The sequence below is a fragment of the Ixodes scapularis genome, unplaced genomic scaffold (genome assembly GCF_016920785.2).
Source record: "Ixodes scapularis isolate PalLabHiFi unplaced genomic scaffold, ASM1692078v2 PGA_scaffold0__279_contigs__length_252992795, whole genome shotgun sequence".
Lineage (NCBI taxonomy): Eukaryota > Metazoa > Arthropoda > Arachnida > Ixodida > Ixodidae > Ixodes > Ixodes scapularis.
This window is the reverse complement of record NW_024609835.1, coordinates 93824272-93844612: the sequence shown is the minus strand read 5'-3', so window position 1 is coordinate 93844612 and position 20341 is coordinate 93824272. Positions and strand designations below refer to the sequence as shown.

At 39.5% G+C, this 20341-nt stretch overlaps 1 protein-coding gene across 1 annotated transcript in view; it reads right to left on the bottom strand.

Annotated features, from left to right (window-relative positions):
* Nucleotides 1–20341, bottom strand: part of LOC8051156 (protein turtle homolog A) — a 288477-nt gene that overhangs the window by 71766 nt on the left and 196370 nt on the right. The window lies entirely within an intron of this gene.

Here is a 20341-nt window from a genome sequence, read left to right as displayed (position 1 = left end):
TAGAATGAAGCGAGCATGTTAAAATATCTGCATCAAACTAGTATCGAGTCCTCACAATATAATAGTCTGTTTCAGCTTTCTTTCGAGTATCTCTAGGACACTTTCCCTTTCCTCGAAGTCAAAGGTTGAAATATTCGCGTCTTTCTTTGTCCCGTCTTTTCTTTGAGGATTTCACGTGGTTCCAAAATTCTTCGGGTTACGTTTTAGCCTGTCATCAAGGGAATTGTAAAACATAGTTTTGAAAAAAGGCACCACTTTTAGAAGGGTAGTACGTTTCTTAAGGTGAACCGAAGTACGAGGGTTGCTACTGCGTCGATATTTCGTATAAACACGCCGTTTTTCTTGACGAGTGTCCGTGACTTTTTGTTCATCCGTGGCTTAGCGGTTCGTCCTCTAGAAGGTATTATTTTTTTAGGGAATATAGGTGTCAATAAGAGTAACTAGCTTTGCGTTAAGCACATACCATTCTGTCTTAACAACGTCACGAGTGCAATACTTTTTGAACAAATGAAGAAAAACTGAATTTAGGGTTCGGCTGGCATCCTAAACAATGCCATAATCATAAAACAAATCTAGTGGGCATGCGTGCTATTTGTTTATTTGCGCATTTTAATTTCCCAGCTATTGCCATATGCTTGTAAATGCAAGGAAAGGTGAAAACAGATAATATTAAAAAAAAAAAACTCTCATTGCTAAAATAAAAACTAGCGCGCTATTCTTCCTAGTTTTCATGCGCGCAAAAACTTACATTCTGGTTCAGTACTGAGCTTGAGACAATGTTGGTGAACGACTTGTACGGTGCAGATCAGTTTAAGGTTTTTTGCTGCTCTTTTTTTCAGCTTAGGTCTCCATAATTATAATCTCCTGCTGCGCAAGGTAGTAATCCACTGAAAAACGTCAGTACGTCCACTTTCCCGCACAACGCTCGGCGAGCCAATCACCGCAACTTACGGAGGCAGCTCAGCGAATGACCATGCCGAACCATTTATTTAGACCAGGAGACGCAGTCTCAGTTGTGACATTAAGCGATGCAAGCTTGACGTTTTGCATTGCGTAATGTAACAACTCAGTGTGCGTTGTTTGGTCTGAACACGTGTTTCGGAATTGTTATTCGCTGAGCTGCTTCCGTAAGTTGGGGTGATTGACTCTCCGAGTGGGGTAGAGCGAGAAAGTAGACGCACTGGCTTTTCTTAGAGTGAATACTCTAAACGAGACCCGTGCATGCACTTTCACGCACAACACTCCGAGAGCCAATCACCGGCAGTCACGGAGGCAGCTCAGCGAATGACGATGCCAAAACATATGCTTAGACGAAAAAACGCAGTCTGAGTTGTGACATTAGGCAATGCAAGCGTGACGTTTTGGTTTGCTGAATGCCACGACTCAGACTGCGTTTTTGTTTGGTTTAAACATATGTTTCGGCATGGTCATTCGCTCAGCTGCCTTCGTAAGCTGCGGCGAGTGGCTCTCCAAGTGTTGTGCGGGAAAGTAGACGCACGGGCTCTTTTTAGAGTGTTGATGTGCAAAGCGTTAAATAAAGAATGAATGGAATCGTCACTAGACGCCAATAACATGAACCAATAACATGAAATTGCCCATTCTGCAGGAACATATTGCACCATACCGATTCAAATAAGTATTCCAAAAACGCGATAACAATGCATTGTAAGCTGCTTTGAATTCACAGGAGCACAACGCCACCATGCGCGTTCCTGCCCTTCGGTGAGCAACATGATCAGCCAAAAAGACTTGTGCATCACTGTTTGTATCGCCAAGCCACGATTCTTTTCCGATTACAATACTGGGACTAACCACATTAATTATTTCTGCGAAATCATCAACTTTATATTTTATGCTGCGGCGGTTCAGATGAAGCACGTGAAGTTCATTCACTGCTGTGTTTTGTTTTTTTAACATACTGTTGAGTATAGACAACAGGTCTCTTTACAGGTTCTTCTTTCACACACATGTCTGTTAGGTCAAAGCAAAAGCTTTTTTAAACAATTACTAATTTCTGAAGCACGATTTAAATGGACTGTTTGGGGCTTGGGGAAATTCTAAAGGTTTTTTTCATTACCAGCGGACGTTTTCCAAGAAGTCCCCTTAAACCAATATTACACTATCTTTGAGCTTAAGCGCTGAGGTCAGAATTGCTTGTTCTGTTTTAAACGAGAAGTTGACAATACCTTGTCTGCACTATCCTGTACGAAACCGGGCCATGCGAATGGCGCGTTCAACTTCTGTGTCCGCTAATTTAATTCCAAACAAATGATGGCACACTTGGGCAACATTAGCTTTTAAACTCTCCCACGTTTAATTTTCTTCTTCCGCGACGCCGTACAAGATTACATTTTCCGTTATGAAGCGATTGTCTGAATCATCATGACTCGTGGATAGCTTGTTCACCTGCTAGGAAAGTGCCGACGAAAAGGCTTGCATTTTTGGCTCTTCGGTTTTAAGAGTTTTTGATGAAGCGTTATCTTTTTTTTTTTTTTGAGGGATTAAAGTGCCTCAAACATTGATTAAAGCTTCCCCTTCGCCGGTGTCTGTCTTTTCCTATTTATTTATTTACATAGATACCTGCATCGCCGTTCGGCATTAGAGCAGGAGTGAGTACATAAAGCAGATTATTTAAAAAAAAACATCGCAACAAAAACAAGCTTCTATAAAAGTCAGACATATCCTTCAACAGTTAACCTATTTCATTCTTTCTTGTTTCGGAAAAAAAATCTCAAAAATATTCGAACGGCAAATGTAGGGCCGGATTTTGCTGTTGTGGTCTGTTCACCTTGATATATAAAAACGTTCCCGTAAAAAACATCTCTCTGCTGACTACAAGGCGATTGTTAATATTTAAACAATTTAACCCAGTAATTTTTGGGTTTTCAACTAGTGATTCCGACTAAAAAATTCTCATTCATTCTGTTGACACTCGCCCCGTGTTGGTAGTCATTTCAAACAAATCTAGCACACTGACTGTATATTTTTTCCGATTTTTCTATTAGGTTGTTGTGATGGGGGTCGCACACAGCTGCTGTACAATCAATCCACGGGCGAATAAACGCAAACCACAATTTTTTTTTTAATTTTGTGTGATTCCTGTCAAATCTTTCGTCGTATAAAGTTGAGCATGCGTACAGCCTTTAGAGATATCATTTCCACATGAACTTATCACGTCAAATCGCTAGGCAGAATGAGCCCCAAGTGTTTTACACTTAAGTTAGCCTAAAATATTTCATTTTTTTATTATGTGGGTACAATCAATGTAGCTTTCTTTTGAGTAATTTCACATGAAAACACTTTTTAAAATTGAGATTCATATCCCAATTGTTGCGCCACATTGAAATATCGTCAAGATTGGCCTGTACGAAATTTACATCTGTGGAATCTTTAATTGCGCTATAATATACAGTCACCTGCAAATAGTCCTACGTTTCATTGTATTTCGTTATTAATATATATATATATATATATATATATATATATATATATATATATATATATATATATATATATGGGTGTTTTCATCTCAAATCGTGCGGGCAAAAAGGGTCGAATATTTAATTTCGCTGAAAAAAATATATGTTATGACGTCGTCTCTAAAAACGCAGTAGCCACAAATCGCAAGTCCGTCGGATTTTTTGTCCTCGACTTATGAATTTTAAAAGAGGCCGCGGCGGAAAGCAGTGTTTTTCACATCCGTCGTAGGTCGGATGTTTCGCTTGATCTCCCGCCATGGATGTTCAGTCCACATTATATTAACTTTTTGAAAGCACTCTGTGAGACCATTTAAAACGCTCTAATACCATGAAATAGTTTTAGGTGTTTTGCTTTTTTTCGGTACCAGTGTCAAAAACGCCCCGTCGGTCAATTGTTGACGAAATTTAACAATTAAATACCGGCGATCTACTTGGGTTACTTCAATATTTTTTATTCCTACGGAGAGCCCAAACCACAATCTTTATATATATTATAAAATGACTCGGGCTGTATAAGATATCCTTTCCGGGACGTTTATGTTAATGTTATGCGAAAACCAAAAAGTACCAAGTTTAAAATCAATTTTCTCAAAAAACCTTTCTTTATTTTTTTTTTATCTTTTGTTGAAATGTATATATGATAGTTGTCTACTAGAAAATAAAGTCTAGAAAGTGCTTATTTTGTTTCTATGTTCTATATTTAAGCCTCAATATCGGAAAAAGCTCTCTTCGTTTTACAAGACCTAAGTCAGACATAGCGACCCGTGCGATTTTATGAATTGTGAAAAGTTTTCTTGAATTTTTGTCTGCGTTTTGTAACGAATTATAAACGTATTTTGTGGTGTTGAATAGTTATTTATGTTTTGATAAGAGCAGGAAATCACGAGAAACATATCTAACCAAATCAGCAGGCCTAGTAGACCTTCGATATCCAAGAGGTGCAGACTTTGTATTGTTTCGATTTATAAACCTTTCACTGCAAAACTAGCATGACTAGTTATTAGCTGTCATATTACAAAGACAAAGAAAGTCACCACATCATTGCTATATACAATTCTTTCCGAAACCAAACGCTAGGGTTTGCTCACCGTACATCGCACACATCACCAGAGAATATACTTCCACTTCCGTAATACACAAAAATGATGAAACAGAAACGATCCGAAACACACGGAGAAAGTGTCACACAGAGGGGTAGGGAATAAAATTAAATAAATAAGAATAAAATTACCCAACTCCGATTTTAACGAAAATTGCGTTGAAAAAATAAAAAGATCTAGGTTCGAGCGGTGGCAAAGCGATAGGTCGACGCCTGGTGGAGAGTAAGACAAACAAGTCGACGACACGTAAAGGTAAAACAAAGAAACAAAGATTTAATAAAGACGCAAAAACTCAGCAGCACATGGCAAGAACAAAAACCAACTCCTCCGGGCGTTCCCTAAACGGGACACAATCGAATGCGTGCGAACACGCTCTCTACAGCACCGTCAGGTCGCTACGCCTTGACGAAATAAACCGGACAACTAAACAGTGCTAACAAACAGTTAGTCATAAAACTTAAAAAAAAAAAAAAACGTTCAGCAAAACCGCATCCGAGAAGCAAAGTTCAGCGAAACAAAAAAACGCACACGAAAAAAAAAAAAATCTTAAATGACCGACGCCGAGACCAGTCACACGACACTGAAGCCTGGCAGGATGACGGTGTCCATATGATGCTCAAATCTGTTCTTCACTCTATTACGCACATCCACGACGGCTGCGTGGAACAGTGGCTGAGCGGAACAAAGTGAAGAATAGATTCGAGCAGCGATGCGCGAGAAGGTAACCGAGACGTAACATGCCTCGAGCCTCATATCGGGAAAGGAGCTTTCGAGGTAGTTACTGCAGTTGCTCAAACTTTCTCTTTCCCCTTCCCTTTTTCAAAAGAACACGTCAGCCGGCGCTAACTTTTCATCTCGGGAGATGGCCACTTTTCACAAACGGTTATAGTTGACAAGGAGGCTCGACCCAACTAGTCCCCGGGCATAATAAACGCAAGTATATTTACCAACACGCTCGTTTTTAATGTCAGTTTCTGAGCTTTGCTGTTTCCAAAAGAAATAACCCTTCGGTTCTATCTGACCTCCGCGGAGAGAGATGTTCGCCGCGTCAACGACACATTCGTACCATTTCACTCCTCGTGACACAGGGTGCGCTGCTCGCTTTACTAGCACGGGCCGTCCTATCTAACACAACGAACGCGAAAGGTCGTGGTCATCTCTGGTTCCAGAAGGTTGGGACGTTCATATAGGCCAATGAAGGCCCCGAATCAATACGAAAAATTTGCAACGCCTGCTGGTCTGTTTAGAAGTGTCACTTTCTCTTTTGAACTCCTCCAATGTAGCTTGCCGCCTATAATAAAATTTAAATAATCAATAAATAGAACAGGTTGGAACTGCTGTATTTCATTTTTATGTGGGAACGTTGAAAAAAGGCAAAAATATTTCACCGTTTGTGAAGGCGTGCAATTCGCAATCCCATTTCGAGCCGTAAAAACACGTTTTTGTACGATATTGATGCTTAAATATAAAACATACAAAAAATACACACTTTTTTTACTTGTTTTTCGTGAAGACAACTCAGACTTGTCCGTAGTTCAACTACTCTACTCAAGTTACTGTAGTGTAGTTACTTTTCTAGGTAGTTTAGTAACTTTCGATTACATTTTTATTTCGGTAATTAGAAGTTTACTTTAATTACATTTTGCGAGTAACTTCTACTCAAATTACAAATTACTTTTGAATTTTAATGGTAGGTTTGCTGGTAAACAAACATTCCTGCACAAAAATAAGCGGACAGACACGTCGCAAGTGAGGCCCTATAAATGCCGGGTTAGCGCGGGAACCTGACATTTCTTTGTGTCCCGAAGCTCAAGGAGACTTGGCGCATTTAAAGGGAAGCTACAGAGCTTCTTGGAAAAAATGAGTTAGAAGTGAATTCTAGTGTATTTTTATTCCGTGAACTCGAATACCCAAATCATTTGCTGCGTAAGTATTGTTAAACGCGAGAAAAACGCGAAAGACAGTCGCTGTCCGTGACGTCATCGACGACTCTTTTGGCTGCCCAAGGCTAGGGAGGCGGGGCTTCAGTCCTATTTTGAAATTGCTCGTATGGCTCTCCGGCGGGTCGCATTGAAATACAATTTTGATATATGTTAATCTAAAGGCAAAATGAACGCAATTCTAGCGTTTTTTCTCAAATGTAGAAGTGCCCCATCTTCCCTTTAAAGAACGGGTTTGTCCCCGCTTCTCCCCAACGTAGGAACTCTCGCGAGATACAGGAGGTGTATACACTGCAGCCTCACTGAAAGAAGGCTACAAAATGCAGCACCCGCTCTGAAGTCCATTTGTTGCTCCCGTAGTTTGTGCTGTACTTAAAGAATCGTGTGCTAAAAAGGAACACAAAGGTGACCTCTTTGCGTTGCCTTTCCTCCCAATTTTCAGCATATGCAGGTCTTTCAAGATTCGAAGACCATCCGAGAAACCTTAATTATTCCCCCAACGCCTTTACAAAAAAAAAAAGAAGAAAAAAAAAACACTGGATTGGGAAGTATTTTAAGAGCATGATACTTAAACTACTATTTCAAGTAGGATTAGAAACCTTGTACCTTACGTCAAGTACATTCTCTGAGCATGTACTTGCACTTTACTAAAGTATTTTTTTCTAGTAATTTCTGAAGAAAATAAAATTCCCGACTTTAAAGTACATCCCCCAAATTCGGAAAAAAAAATGGCGCATCCTCATGTGAAAACACGCTGTCGTCTTTCGAGACGTCATCTGGTCATTTCTCTCAGTAAAGTAAAGGCGGCTATAAGACCGATAAAAATAAGTACCTTATAAGTGCATTGTGTCAAATAGTTTGTCTGCGAGAGTGGCAACTACTCTGTGGCGACTTGACTTTATCCGACTTGACTTTATCCAATGTTTGCCGCCATTTCCGAAAAAAACTGATGCTCCTCCGATTACCCCTGGAGCAATGCATACCAGATGTAAGTAAAAAATAGGGTATGAAAGAGCATTATATGAAACGTTGTGTTAAAACGTATGTGCACTTTACTTTAAAAGTATGTCGTATTTATAGTACTTTACCTTAAGTACGCACATTGTACCCGCGGTGTACTTACGATACTTGAAGTACATAACCTCTAATTTACTTTGTACTTCACTTCAAGTACTTTTTAGAAGTACTTACGCAGCACTTTTAACAAGCACACACTGTCTGAAAAATCAAGCTCTGGCAGTGCTAAACCTCGAAGTAGAAATGATACTTCCGCAGTACATCATTGACCAGGAAACAAAAAATACAAAACAATTAATCACACAGAAACGGAACCAGCTGTTAAAGCAGTTCTGTGAAAACACAATTCGCTTTATATTTAGCTAGCAGAATTTATGTATTTATGTTTATTTATTTATGAGCATTTATGTACTTTTTTTAAAAATGAAAATATAAAAGTAGCTTTAAAACTAATTGGCTACTTTCTTACGGTAGTTAGTAATTTACTCAATTACTTTCTATTTGAGTAATTTCTACTCTACTCAAATTACTTTTAAGGCCAATACTCAGTAACTTAATTTAATTACTTTTTGAGTAATTCGTACATGTCTGAGACAACTATCATATCTACATTTTAACAAAAAAATATAAAAAAAAAATCAAAAATGCGCTTTTTGAGAAATTCGATTTTAAAAACGGTACTTTTTGGTTTTCGCATTATATTAACGTAAACGTCCCGCAAAGTATATTTTATACAGCCAAATTACTTTATAATATATATAAAAAGCGTGTCTTTGGCTCTCCATGGACATAAAAATATTAATGTAACCCAAGCAGATCGCCAGTAATTAATTGCAAAAATTCGTCAACAATTGACCGAGGGGCCGTTTTTGACGTTTTTACAGAAAAAAAAGAAAAAGCCTAAAATTATTTCTTGGCATTAGAGCCTTTTAAATCTGTTCACAGAGTGCTTGAAAAAAGTTAATAGAATGTGGACTAAAAATCCACGCACGCCGGGCGATCGAGCGAAACATCCAACCCACGAAGGATGTGAAAAACACTGCTTTCCGCCGCGGCCTCTTTTAAAATTCGTAAGTCGAGAACGAAAAATCAGACGAACTTGCAATTTCTGGCTACTGCGTTTTTAAAGACGACGCCATAACATATATATTTTTTTCAGCGAAATTAAAAATTTGACCATTTTTGCCTGCACGATTTGAGATAAAATCACCATATATATATATATATATATATATATATATATATATATATATATATATATACAGAGTGTTTCAGAAAACGCAGGCCAAATCGCTCCTGCCACAACTACTTATCACAAAAAAAAACGCCTGTGGCGTTTTGGTCCTGGGCCAGGGACCAAAACGCCTATTGCAGAACGATATAACGCATGCTCCGCGTGCGTTCTATCGTTCTGCAATTTGTTGGTTTAGTGGTTTTCGATGATGCTGAGCAATTTTCTAATTTAAACCATGCCCTTAAACACAGTATTAACAAAGTTGATTAGACCAAAATAATTAACAAGTTAATTATCCCGGAATTTAATATTTTTTTAATGGGCCCTGGCCTAGGACCACAACGCCACGAGCCTTTTTTCGTAGCGATGAGTAGTTTTCGCAGAAGCGATTTCGCCTGCATTCTCTGAAACACCCTGTATATATAACACAACACACTCTTTTCGTCCTCCCAGGTAGTTCACGAGTCAAACTAAAACATTTTTATAAAAAGCGAGTAAATCAACTTTTTATATTATTAATTCATGTTTTACAAAACCAAACGCTTTTTCTCTGGTTTAAAAACAAACACTCTACTTCGTTGCCAGTATTCATGGCGCCCGCTAAAAAAATGAAAAACCTCCATAAGCGCAGCTGTCATCTTGTTCAGAAACGTATATTTGTTATCTTTAAGCCTGGTAGAAACTGCATTACCTCCAAAGATATGCACACTTGTTCTTGTTTATACGGGCCGGGGTTCATTTCTACATCTCCAGAGCCAACCAGCGTAATTTTAATGACAATAGACGCCACGAACCAAATTACGTTAGCAGTGTAAATACATCCACGGCGTTCTCATTCGCGTAGTTTTGCTATTTGGTCTACGCGAAGCGACATCTGGCAAGCGTGTTTTTTTTTTTTTTTTCTTTTTTTGTGCATCACATATACTTAATTTAATATCACAGTTTTAAGGTTTATAAAGCGAGGGGAAGGTGTGCAATTAAGACTTGATGACATTTGTTCAGTAGCCGCAGTAGAGGGGCCATTATGCAAGTTAGGTACGACGGCAGTATTGTAGGCTTTATGTATACATCCCCCAGAAGCAATTACATGTCTGCACGTTGGCACGTTGCTCGTTTATCAACCAAATCAGTACGAGTTGCGAGGAACGGGGCTGGGATTAGAAATGATTCTTCGGTTTTGTCAATCAAGTTTCGGCTCCAGGTACTTCGCGCCTCGAGCTGTGGTGTATTAGCACACTCGGGCCCCCAAGTCGCCTACACTCCAACACACACAAACAGGCACACCCGTACCTTGTTACCTTGCAGTTAATGGAGGTCACATCAAGCAAAAATGGCAGCAGAAGAATAAAGAAGCCAGAATAAGTGAATGTATAAAAAAAAACAAAAAAAAAATTAAGAAAAAAATGTTTTGGTCTTATCGGTACAGTATAGGTACACATAATGCGCAACATGTTTTGAGCTGTGCTCGGTTTTCATTTTCGACCTTTTCTGAGCCCATGATTCCGCGGAACTTGACGGGTGATCATATGCCACCCACAACATGTGATGCCCGTGCAAATGCTTTTCTGTAAGGCTGTTGTATAACGTTAAAACACTCTGTGTGAAAAAGCGCTTTAGAATCTCATGTCAACTAATGTGGCCCGCAGCACATCTCGCGAGAGTGGGCGCACTACCGCTATTTGTTTTCGCAGTAGGTGATCGCCAGCGCAAGTGACGCACGTGTTAGCGTAGTAGCTCCACGCCACTGCATCGACAGCACAAGGCTGAACTAGGCGCAGGTGTGAATGAAGTCCACGCATTTCCATAATATTTCTTTCTTGGTAGGGACGAATGTAATGCACAATGACACCTGCCAACGATGGTAGCTCCCGTGTCCTAATACATGGGGCAGAAATCCTACTCAAAGCGCTTAAGTTTACTAGTAGTAGTAAGACAACTGTAAGACTTGTAGTAGTTTACTAGTGGTAGTAAGACAACTGTGTTAAATATGTAGCTGCGCTAAAAAAATGCTAGGGAAGAATTTGATCAAAGCACTTTACCATCAATGTTAATAAACGATATTAGAAAATTCTGGCGTGTTATACAACCAAAAGATGAGGATACGGTCACTTTAGTCGACAGCACTGGAAACGTAATTCCTCCTAGCCGGTGTGCATTGGTGCTGAATGAAGTGTTTTCATGCAACTTTTCTGTAACGTCAGGTGTCCCCATACCCGATACTCATGGCTTTGACTTTCTCGTCATGTCTCCCATACTCATTGAACCTACTGGTGTAGACAGCCTCATTAGATCACTTAAACCTTTTTCGTCTCCTGGATGCGATTCAATTAATCCCAAGTTTTTGAAAAGTACAAGTGTTTATTCTTCTATTATACTTTCTAAGATTTTTCAGCAGTCGCTCGACTACGGTTATCTTCCTGGGGAATGGAAGGTCGGGAAGGTGATTCCACTCCATAAATCAGGTAGCAAGTCTTCTCCCCTCCATTACCCACCCATCTTACTAACCAGCATTCCTTGTAAACTTTTCGATCACATTCTGTTTTCGCATCTCGCTACATTCCTTGAGTCAAACTGCTTTTTCACACCTTCACAGCATGGCTCCGAAAAACTTACTCCTGTGAAACTCAATTGGTATCATTTACGCATAAACTAAACCTCATTCTTGACCATTCCTCATTTGCCGATTGCATTTTTTAGACTTCTCTAAAGCATTTGACAAGGTATGCCACAAACTTTTACCATATAAACTACACCAGCTTAATCTTGATCACAAACTTTTCACATGGATTGAATGTTTTCTTCTTAACCGTACACAGTTTGTTTCAGCTAACAACTCTAACTCGCAGCCAACCGGTGTTTACTCCGGTGTGCCACAGGGTTCTGTTCTTGGTCCTCTCCTTTTCCTTATCTACATAAACGATCTACCTTCTTGCGTTTCCTCTAACATTCTCTTGTTTGCCGATGACTGCGTATTTTTTCGTGAAATAACTTGTGACGACGATATAACTAATCTTCAGTCGGACCTTAATGCCATTTCTGAATGGTGCAAAGCATGATATATGGACCTAAACGTTAATAAATGCAAATATATGAGCGTATCTAGAAAAGCAAATAGTTTTCACACCTACTTTCTAAATCACCGTCCCCTTAATGCCGTCACTTCTTACAAATACCTTGGTATTCACATCACAGCCGATCTCACCTGCATTGCTCACATCTCCTATGTTACCAACAACGCTAACAGGATCATTGGGTACATCCGACGTAAGTTTTCAAAAGCCCCTTCGTCTTAAAACTTCTGTTATATAAAACACTAATCCGTTCAAAACTTGAATATGCTCATATGTGTGGGATCCTTACCAAGAAAACTTAATAGGTTCACATGAAATGGTTCAAAATAATTCAGTTCGTTTTATCTTATCTAACTATAACAGAACTGCCAGCATAAGCTCAATGAAATCTAGCCTCAACCTACCAACTCTAGCATCTCGTCGTAAATTACTTCGACTATGTCTATTTCACAAGCTCTTTCATCACCCATATCTGCGCCACGATTTTATTTTGCCTCCACCGTATATCTCATCCAGGTTGGATCATGCTTTTAAGGATAGAATTCCACTTTGCAAAACTAACGCTTTTTTTCAGTCCTTTTTCCCACGCACAACAGATGAGTGGAATTGACTTCCCGCACCTACGGCAGCCATCGAAGACCACAATCGTTTCAAGAACGCCTTAGCTATAATTGTATGGTTAGGAGCCTCTTATTTGTCTTTATTAATAACTGCACAATAGTTTACTATCTTATTGAAATGTAATCCACTCCCCTCTATAATTCCTCAGGCCCTTGAAGGTAAATAAATAAATAAATAAATAAATAATATAAGGCACCGAAGCTACCAGGCAATTTACGCCGTGTTTCCCGCTGTAGGAGGTTCGAAAGCTTTAAAAACGTGGTTAAAAACCATTGCCTTTTTCTACTGAACAGTTGTAGTTTGTGTGCATGTGTGCGTTTGCGTATGAGTGTGCACAGCATTTGCGTATTTGCGTGCGTGCGTGCCCGTGCATATGTGTGCGTGTGTGTGTACGTACGTGTGCGTGTGTTTTTACATGCGTGTATTTGAGTGTGTGTACGCGCTCGTCGGTGTTTGTTTCTATTGGCAAAGCGCGCAAGCTTAAACCTACCTTATTTAGTTTACTAATTAAAGACCATAACCCCTGCAGCCCTTTGTAATCAGTACGTATTGATGCAACACGTGTACTTTGCACGGATAACTAAAACAAATGAAGCACGAACAGTAATAATTAAAATACATTCTCAATCATCATTATTCTTGATTTTATAAGGTCTAACAAATAAAATTTGACGCGCTTTTCCCCAAGAACTACTACTATGTGCGTTTTGGTATTTTTTTTTAATATGACAGCCCTTTTAAACCTGACAGCATTTAAAATGCTATCGCTAATACTGTGCCGTGAGTTCTGCAATAATTAATTCGCAGGCATGAGCGTCGTCGATTAATTTGAAAGGAACAACGACAACGCGATTTTGGAAAAAGGTGAAAATATGGAAAGCAATTTAGAGATTTTGACAAGGTAAAAAATATGCAGGTGACATTACCCACGTGTGCTAGCTGCCAACTTCATAAGAACTGCAAAAAATGATATGACTTTCCCAACTATTCGTTTTAGCTAATGAGACGATTGAAAATATGTGCTTTGAGGATGACAACATTTACAATAAAAATTAGCATCACCCGATAAAGGTTTGTTTGATTTTGCCTTTAAGTAAAAAATGAATTGGTAAACCATGGCTTTGATAGTTAACGCGCTTAGGACGTGATGAATTTTTGAGTGGGCGCTGTACTGTTAGTCTGCCACAGGCATACAGCCTACATTAACATGTCGTTAATATGAATGAATAATGTATTATATTAGAACTTGTTCAGGAAAGAGAGAGTGGAGCGCGAGCGCGTTGCACCGAATACCTCAAGCGCAGTTTGAGTCACGCAATCTTGCATAGCTCGCCGCGCATCTGCATGCTATCGCTGGCGGGATAGCGTAAAATATAACGTTTATAACTAGAATATATTTTAAAACACGAAAGACGTAAATGTAGCTCGCGCCACTCAATTATTTCTTACGTCCTAAAGCGTGTTGACTTTCAAAGTTTGGGTATAGGAATTAATTTGTTACTTAAAGGCAAGCTTGCGTGTTTCCATATTAGCCAAATCCGCAGTCGAGACACGGGGAGGACTTGTATTCCAAGAAGTACATTACTGTACACAATATATTTGGGCATTAAGGAAATGTTTTAATAATTTCCGTTACAATGTTACAGTAGATCTAAGTCCAAAATATCACACACTTATCTTTATTCATTTATAAGAAAATAAGTAAATAATGACACTCTACTCAAGAAGCAATCGCAATCGCTCATCACAAAGTCTTTTCTGGCGCCTTCGCAAATATTTTGTCTATACAGTGTTGGCGCCTTCACGCAATTTTTGTGAAGGTGCCAAAAAAGACTGTGATGCGCGATCACGATTGCTTTTTGAGTAGAGGGTCATTTTTGTTTGTTTTCATCTTGCTTTCATGAAAACTAAAGAGTCAGTTGTCAGTCAGCGCTTCGTGTCGTCCAGTCTTTCTTCGTCCTTGTCAATCGCGCTGTTTTTATTATGAATACGTACCAAGTAGCCCAGAAATCCGGTTTGGTAGTGACTCACGAGAAATAACCCAAACATTATCTAGTGCCCTGGGAATATCAAGCGTTTTGCATCAAAACAATATTGCCGCGTGCATGATCGAGATGCTCTCCTCCGTTCACCTAGATAGTTTGCGTACATACTTACTCCGAGCGTAAATGACAAGGAGGCCAAAATGATCTTACCTAGTGAGTCTCGCCCTTGCTTTTTCCCGAGCATTTGGGGTAGAATAATCGAAATGACGAGCATCGTAGACAAAAAGTTGACCGCCGTATTGCAGATTTATTCACTGATTTTCTATTGCGATACCCAGCGGTTGCCGACGTACCGTCGCTTGCTGCTGCCGTCGTCGACGCTCGCTGCTGCTTTCTCGACGTGTGTTCGATCTTTTCGTTTCTGGCACAGCTCGAACACATTAAATATTTCGCTCATTTTGTTTTCTTCTGCCTCATCGCCCGTTATTCGTGGCAACATGGAGTATGCACAGTGCGAACTGAGAGTCTGCTTTGTTAATGCCACGCGATAAACTTCGTCTGATTTGGCTTACTAGGTTTACTACGCCTGCCACACCGAGGAAAAGACCGGGAACGTCAAAGAACACTCGCAGGATCTCGAAATCTTTCGGACATTTTTGCACCGCAAAAACGTAAGTTACGTTCAATCATCATGTTTATATGCAGTGATTGCACCCGTCCGGACTGAAAAAATCTCCACCCGGCCACCAACTGCACCAACCTGTCACGCCCGTGTGGCTCGTACGCACCGCTTCTCCGCCTGTCGCTCGCCGCTACATTTTGTTGTTGTTTTCGTGGCTTCGACCACTTTGGCTCAGATAAGGGATCGGCCGAAAATCAAGTTCTTCCGAAAGATTGGTCCGCCTCAAAGGTCAGACGCCATAGCGGTGTCGAGCGAGCATTGGCAGCTTTCGTGGTTCTCACTCGGGTCTTTGACATGCCTCTGATGTTTCACAAAAATCAAGCTCCAGAAGCGATGAGCGCCCGCAATCTTTTTTGAAGCCTCACCACTTTTTCGGTTACCTTCTTACGGGCAATTTGTTTTCCCAGACCCAGTTTTGCTATACAAGATTCGCCAACAAGATACATCGTGTGAAAATACCTTAAATCAAAGCACAATTTGAAAAAAAGTCGCGCAGAAATTTTAACTAGAACGTGAACATGCTTAAACTCTTTTTGGTTATTCGAACCTTCGGCCGGGTGTCAGCCTGATTTTCTCGTATAGTTTGCGCCTTCAATTTGGACTAGAGAGTAGTTTTTCTTTTTTATAATCTGCGGCTTGGAGATCTAGACCCACCAAATTTCATTATTCGTTCAAATACTAAACATGATCAATTTAACGTTTTGTAATAGCTCATTAGCACTTGATGAGAGGAGTGCACCGTTTCGTTAATGAGACGAAAATTTGGCTAATCGTTTAGAAACACCGTTGACAAGTTAGATGTCTTGACATTCACCTTGAGTCATTGTGTGTGTGCATGAGTACACTCTTAAAATAGTCAATTCATTTTAACTACGTACGAGCACAATAGAAAACGTTGGCACAATCTTTAAGGGTGAGAGAAACTTGCCGCTATTTTATGGAACAGAATAAACTGAAATGTTCGAACTCTCAAAAATAATTATTGTTCACTAAATTAGTTTTACTAGATTACAATGTACATTTAAATTTGTCTAAGCATACCACCGATTATGAAAACATTCATAATATTTGTTTTATTCATATTCGTTTAGATGGAAGAAGGGTATAAACATGTTTGCGATTTGCGCAGTTTCATAAACTCGTTTCAAAAACAAGAAATATGTGTTTATTTATATTGCGTAACGTTTCCGCTTATACGCACATATACGCCTGCACACGTACAATACATAGTGCGCCGGAACCTACAGGGTCAAAGAAGCTGTTCACTGGTAACTTCACGGCATGAGGAAATGTGTGACTGCTTTATAAATTGCTGTAAAAAAAGTGTTTTTGGATCCGCGTTTTCATAAACGAGATCAAACAAACTCTGAGAAATTTACTGATGCTGCCAGAGCTCATTACACAATGTGTTAAACACAGCTGCAATTCAGGTAGGCGTCCATAATTTGGCAGAACAGTCGATGAATGGCTCTTTTAGAACCAGCAATTTGTGTTCTAACACATTCCTGGCTCAGCCTCGATGCAGAAGTTGCCAAAAACCTGGTCATAAGCATAGCACAATAGTTCTACCTATCAACCCCCTAAACAATCTGTAAAGGAGTAGAATGTATGAGCTTGATTTGCAACTGACATGAATTTTTATTATCATTGATAAACAAACGTTAAGTTGAGCCCCTTCTGCAGAAATTCCTTTCTGTTTGTGAAATGAATGCGCACACTGCAGCCATCCCTTGTGATTTCTAGGTCTATTTTTTTTTACACAAGCTGTCAGTAGCATATATAAAAGCGGAATATACGTTTATGCATGTTGAAGAGTACATCATAAGTAACTGCATCAAAAGTATTTTTGGAAGTATGGCATAATTAATTGATGCTACTTTGCACTTCAACGTCTTTGTACCTCTGTCGAGCTAGTGTAAGCATTGTGAAGTATTTTTTGCTTATATTTATATTTCTACCGCAAGCTCCAGCAGACATGATTTGTACTAAAGTAACTTAAGGCCATGTAAATGTGCTCCCATTTTTACATTTAAGGACAGCCTGAAGCATAGGGTGAAGGGTGGAAGGGTTTACTAACAAGCTAGCAAAGGTTTGTTACCAAAACTCTCCATTTCTTTTATTTCTAAACAAGTACACTGAAGTGCTTCTCTAGCTCATAAGTAAACGATTATCTAATGTTTAAGTTGTGATCATTTGGCTCACTTTACTTATTTAGAGGGTGCTTGACAGCATGATTCAAAATCTTTAGGAGCATGCTTGAAAGCGTCTAAATTTTAGCTTGAGCTGTAGACTGTGAAAAAATTACGAAATTAGCTGTATATACAAAATATATGTTAAGACGAACAAGAATGTTCCTAAACAGTTAAATATATTTTATACATATTTTTAATTTTATTAATCAGCAAATATTTTTGAACATGAAAAAACACTTTTTGATATCAAAACTGCCAAAGTCTTGATCTAAAAAACGTATTTTTCTTTGATCATGTGCGCCAACATAATTTTATTTTATTTTTAATTTGAACATTAACAAATATTAAAAGTCAATGCTACAGAGACGCCGATAAAGAAAGCTAGTAGAAGTTAATTTTAATCTCACTGTGGAAACAATGCAGCGTATTAAGGGTATTAAGGTAGATAGCAACATAATAATTAAAAATATATATGAGAAAGTTAAGGTAAATTGTATTATTCACATAGCCAACGCTAAGGTGCCGCACACGCCAATGCTGGTAGCACTTCAAGACAACCCAAAAACCACTGAAATCTCAGCATGATACAAAAGCCATGAGACATACAACGTACAGTCAGATCCAGCTCCTACATTTTCGTGTTTTTTTTTTTGGTCCTGGCGCATATTGCATTTTCTAAACCAGAGCCACCCTTAACACGAACGAATCGCAACGGGCGCGTCTGGCGGTAGTGTCGTAATCAGGTGGAGTGCGCCGTGCACAGCCTCGGCGCTCTGCGGAGCGTGGCAGAAACTCACTGCGACCAAAGCTGCTGGGAGTACCTGGAATTCCCGCATAGTCTGCCAAGCACCTCCGGGTGGTTTCCGGTTCTGCTTCGCCAGCCGATGCAATAAAGGCATGCTTTTGTGGAATCGTAGGTCTCTTTTTTACGTAGAAATGCTGCACGTCCTATGGCAGCCTCGCTCAATTCGCTCTCGGAAGAAAACTGCAGGCGTGACCCGCAAAGAGCTACACAAGTCTTGGGAGGATGGTGATCTCCCTGGCGCGCAGGGAAATGATCCTTCGGGGAAAGAAAGCTTCTGGTGTCATCTTTTTGGTATGGACGTGAGGCACGAACTTAGCGGAGGTGCTCGAGGGGAAAAAACGGTTGGGGGACATCAGTGCATTTTCGGTGGCCGGTCACGCTGCAGACTTTGGTGGCTGCATCGTTTGTTGTTCTAACCGTGACCTAGAAGCGAGCACGCGCGCTTATACAGCAATCAGCCATCGAAGAGAAAACAAACCTAAACTGAAATGAGTAGGAACTGATAGAACGACATAAAAACAATTTCGTTTGGTCATGCTTTCAACATAAAATACATGCTTGGCAACGGTGACTTAATAGAAAAAACGTTAGATGCAAAACGTTTTATGACCGAGAAAGAAGTGCCGCGACCACCGCAGAAAGAAGTGTCACCATTACGAATGAGTATAAGGTGATGCCTTATACTCCTTTTCTCGCATAAGTAATCATGCAACGATAGCAACTACCATTGGTGTTGTATCAGCCTTGGTATTAGTCTCGATGATTAGAAACAATTGCCTAAATGTACAGACTTAGAAAAAAACGCATTTTGCCTTTGAACATTTTGTCAATTACACTCTAAAAAAAATCTGTTCTTGAAAGTTTCTTCGACGCCCCAAGAACTCTTTCAGCTCGTGAATAACGGTTTCGGCTTAAGCATTACCGCTCCCTAGCACACTAAAAGTCAGCTGGGCATGAATAATTCTTTCACATAAAAAAAGGACCTTAAAATCCCCCTTTATAGGTTTTTCAAAAAGAACCCTTTTAGGGGTTGGTCAAAAGAGCTTTTCAAGGTGCAAAATATAGACCAGCCGAAAATCCCCAAGAGTACTTTTAGGACTACATTTTTGAGGGTGTCGACCAAAGTGCTGCCATACATTTTTTAAGTATAATCACTACCCAGTTGTGCACAACTATTATTCGTATAATGATAATTAATTTACTCCACTATCTACTTCGCATTACCACCAGTAAATATTCGCTCTAAGACGGATAGCCGAAGTGTCCACCATTGCCATTGCAAAATTAATTTCAAGTCTCAATTTCGGATGTGTTAGTGAAAACAATTTGCAATGTATAAGCAACTTTCTGTGAAAAACGTGTTCCCGTCATTCATATGCTTTGCGTTTCGAACAAACACTTCAAAAGTACGAGTTTTATCATACTTTAATGAGCAATTTGAGAACGAATATCTTGAACAATACTTGCGATTAGCGCAAGGTACATGGAGCCGAATAACGGGAGAGCAGCGACCTATTATAGTGATGTGGCCGACGATGTGAGAGAGGATTCTTATGCAGTTTTTCGGTGTATTCTAGGAAAGTCTTAGCGAATATAAATATAAGAGAATAAAATTACTGAAAATTGGCTTTTCTTGATGGCCCCGATAGTTTTGGCCATATTGCATTCTATACAACATTCTGAGGGCTTTCTATTTTCGTATTTCCTTCCCAATCTCATCGGAGCCTTAGATATTCTTTGAGCTAACAAATATATCATATACGAGGGATTTTACATGCCCTTTAAAGACGCTAAATAATCATTCCAAATAAGCTAATAGTTTGATTAGAGAATGGTGACTTGGTGGTAAACATTGCCTAACAAAGTGACTGCACGCGCAGGGGATACTGTGTGCACAAAATTAGAGCTAACTTTTTCAGTACAGATTCAATTCCATTGCAGATATTTGTTTCAAGGGTGTGCATTCTTTAGTGAGTACTCCGCAGTTTCTTTTGAGGTTGCTGATTCGCCTAGAACATGGCTGAACATACCAGTAGACCTGACTTATCTAGCAACTCAAGTAATTAGTCAAATTAGTTTTATTTTCGCGAAGTTATTGCATTCTTGATTTTTGTCCTGATCGCTTTGAAACTGAAAGTCTATATTAACAAGACTTTAAACTATCATACCACTGTAATACAAAGGTTCAGGTTGGGCAATAGAAAATGTTCGCCAG